We start from the raw sequence: 4,332 nt of genomic DNA on the forward strand, positions 1-4,332 counted from the left end.
GGATTATAAAGTAATGGGTAAACTATACATATGCTACCTATTCCTTAACAGTAACAACAGTTACATGGAAAAATACGGTAAAATATACCCCAAAGCCGTGAGTCCTGTGCTCCAAATGGCGCATGCATCAGACCGCGCATTTGAGTGAGCGGGACAGGGAACTCTCGGACTGCCATCTTCCTCTCTCCGGCTGTTAGTTTAGTGAGTTATAAAACAGGTTCATTACTTGAAATGTTGTGTGAAGCTGTTGTACTGCACCTTATTTTGTGTTTTTTGATCATTTGGTGCATCATTGCTGCATATAAACAAGGCGGTTCAGTTATTTGTTGTATAAATGCACCTGGACTGCAGATTTGGTCAGTCCAGAAACAACATTTGAAGCTGTTAGTTAGTGAGTTATAAAACAGGTTCATTACTTGAAATGTTGTGTGAAGCTGTTGTACTGCACTTTATTCTGTGTGGGTTTTTTTTTTTTTTTTTGATGATTTTATGGATTAAAAACATTGAGATGATGAACCATCTGAAAGTCTTTTTTGGGGGGTACATCTTACCTTCTCCGAATAAGTAATGGTTACTGAGTGATATTAATTACCTTTGATTAGTAATTATCAGGTATTACCTACGAGCAAACAAGAGATAATTTTACCCAATTTCAGTGAGAAAGTAGCTGTTGAATAGATACATAAATGTGAGGTAAATTTTACCCAATTTATTTAAGTATTTCATAGCTTTTTATTTCAGTTATTTTATACTCAATATATGGAATTAAATCTACCCCAAACAAGTCAATGCAAATTGTTACCTTAGATTTATTGGGTAAATTCTATAGGTTACTTTTTTCAGTGTGCAGAAAGTGCTATTCACTTATCTTCAAAATATCACCTTCTGAAATCATTATAACTTCACGTGCATTTAGATTTAGTACTTTTGCAAAGGTTTTAGATTACTATCAACAACTTACAAAGTACATTAAATGTCCAGCTACTGATGTCCATCAAGAAAGTTAAATTATTAACAATGTGTACTAATTCCTTTAATAATAGTTGCTTAATTACCAAAAAATATTGAGCTGAATTACTCACCGCTGTCATCTTTAATTCATTAGTCATTATCGTTCTCACAGCAACTATCCTATTTCCTCTTCTAGTTTCCTCTCTTTCTCTTCTCACTTCCTCCAAAGCATGTTTTTTGTTATTCTATTGTGGTGAACTGTAGGATGTCAGGAATGTGCTATAATGCTAGAAAACATTGTGTAATGTCACTATACCTGATACACCTGTAACAAGACCACGTCTACTAAAATACCAGTACCATGTCAGTATCATTGATTAATATGATGGTACCCCGGACAAAAAATATCAGGTTAGTGGTGGAAAGATTAAAGAGGAGCTGATAGATTGTTCATAGCAACAGGTGAGCTACTGTCAGTCATGGCTTGCCTAGAAATTGTAACTGCATGAAAGGTATACTTAAATACTTCGTAAGTGGGGCACCATTTCTGACCCACTGATATTACATAGGGGGGCAGCACGGTGGTGGAGTGGTGAGCACCGTCGCCTCATAGCAAGAAGGTCCTGGGTTCGAGCCCAGCGGCCAATGAGGGCCTTTCTGTATGGAGTTTGCATGTTCTCCCCGTGTCTGCTTGGGTTTCCTCCGGGCGCTCCGGTTTCCTCTACAGTCCAAAGACATGCAGGTTAGGCTAATTGGTGTCTCTAAATTGACCGTAGGTGTGAATGTGAGTGTGAATGGTTGTCTGTGTCTATGTGTCAGCCCTGAGATGACCTGGCGATTTGTCCAGGGTGTACCTTGCCTCTCGCCCACAGTTAGCTGGGATAGGCTCCAGCTTGCCTGCGACCCTGTTGGACAGGATAAGCGGCTACAGATAATGGATGGATGGATGGACAGCAAATTCCCCAGTGTTGAATGAACACTTTCAGAGTTTATTTGTGTCCAATTGGACATATATAAACACAGAAGGGTGTTAAATCAACACTCTGGGTGTTAATTCAACACTGGGGATTTTGCTGTGTGGATGGGTGATATTACATAGACAAATATGTATACGAATTACAGGTAAAAGACATTGGTAAATGTCCTTAAAATATGAATAAAACATATGTAATTAGAAAATAACAACTGTGCCTGTCCCAGCCCACTGTAACTACACTTTACCTTGAAATATAATCATATAAATACCTTGAAAATCTTAACTTCACATTAATGTGTAAATCTATTTCTCATCCCATGCTTAAAACCTCCATGAGTCATCCATTAAAGGTTATGAATAATGAACATTTTAGTGTCCCACAATCAATCCTCAATCAATTCACTCAATCCTGTTATCTTAACACGTTCAATCCTATTAAATATTTGGAATATTTCACAAGTCACATGTTCACCAGGACGTTACATCATCTGAATTCCCTGAGGATCACTAGAAGAACATTAGTTTCATCCTTTTTTTTATTTATTTTCAATGTTCTGATATTGACTCACTAAGTGAATTTGAATGTAGACCCCTGTTACCCAAATTACAGATGAAAGCAAGTTATTAATTTCAAAATATTAATTAAAAACACACCACTCACACTGCAATCTTTGCACAGTGGACAATAATGCACTACTGCTTTACAATGTTTACAATGTCTCTCACACACACAAGGTTTACATTTATTTATTCCCTTTTCATACTACCTCAATATGTGCACTCAACTCTGCACTTTATGTTGTATCGTTTATTGTCTGCAGTGTTACACTCGTTGCACTTTGTGTGTTGTAGATTGTAGTCCTCATTCTCATCTCATCTCATTATCTCTAGCCACTTTATCCTGTTCTACAGGGTCGCAGGCAAGCTGGAGCCTATCCCAGCTGACTACGGGCGAAAGGCGGGGTACACCCTGGACAAGTTGCCAGGTCATCACAGGGCTGACACATAGACACAGACAACCATTCACACTCACATTCACACCTACGGTCAATTTAGAGTCACTAGTTAACCTAACCTGCATGTCTTTGGACTGTAGAAGAAACCGGAGCACCCAGAGGAAACCCACGCGGACACGGGGAGAACATGCAAACTCTGCACAGAAAGGCCCTCGCCGGCCACGGGGCTCAAACCCGGACCTTCTTGCTGTGAGGCGACAGCGCTAACCACTACACCACCGTGCCGCCCAGATTGTAGTCCTGTGATGTTTAATGTAGAACTATGGTCCTGGAGAAACGTTTCGTTTTAACTGCGTACTGTACCAACTGCATATGGATGAAAAGAACCTTAACCTTAGATTTTAAGTAGATTGTTAATGTTGTAATGCCCTCATGTCCTAATGCTATTAGCATGGATGCTAGTTCACTACATTTTGAAAATTCTATGCTAAATTTTCATCACTGTTCATTTCGATTGTTTATAAGTATTTAAGAGAAAAATGAATTGGAGTCTCGTTGTCAGCAACGAAACCTTGTTGAAAATAGGATAATGCCTCACAATTTGCTCAAGCATGATCATTTATGTCAACATGTGTCTGCATGACTTGAATAGCAGTAACATCGATGGTGTGGCGTGACTTGACGCACAGGCGGCGTTTTCAAATCATGAAAAGGCGTCTCAGGAAAGAGTTCCTTCTTTTATGAGGCACGTTCTTGGTGCTGCCGCAAAATGGCTCTCTCTCTCTGTCTCTCTCTAATTGGACCTAAATTGAAAGCCGAATTCATGAAGGCGAAATTCGATATTACGCTGAAAAAATATATTTATTTCTGTTACTTTCTCTACACGTTTTCTTCAGCTTTTCACTCTTCCACGTGGATCTCGAAGTTTGTTTACATTCTCAGCGAAACGCACGTGGCCATAGAAACTCGCTACGTCATTGGTCAATGTAGCTCCAAGCCACTCCTACTGTCCTACAGACATTTGCTTGTGCAGATAAAAACCCCGCCTACTTGTTACCTGTTCATAGATTGGTCCGTATGACTTTAACTCCTCCTACTCCGGAAGTTAAATGACAGCAGTACTTTTAACAACGCATAGATAAGTACAATTACGTTTAATTTAATTTTATTTTAAAGTAAGGGTTAAATGTGTAACGTGGCGGTTTCACGACGTAGTTGTTTTAATTAGAGCAGGACTCAGAAATATAATTAAAAAAGTAATAATAATTATAATAATCGCTTTGTTTAAAGGCTCACCGCTGGAAACTCATATCAGTGTTGTGTTATAATTAGTCATAAACGTTGAAATAAGAGCAAGTTATCGCTCACTGCACGTTATAAACTTGTTATTCACGTTCATAACGCTCAACCCTGCTAAAATGTAAATATAAACGCGGGACAGCGCATGCG

The sequence above is a fragment of the Neoarius graeffei genome, chromosome 16 (genome assembly GCF_027579695.1).
Source record: "Neoarius graeffei isolate fNeoGra1 chromosome 16, fNeoGra1.pri, whole genome shotgun sequence".
NCBI classification, from domain to species: domain Eukaryota; kingdom Metazoa; phylum Chordata; class Actinopteri; order Siluriformes; family Ariidae; genus Neoarius; species Neoarius graeffei.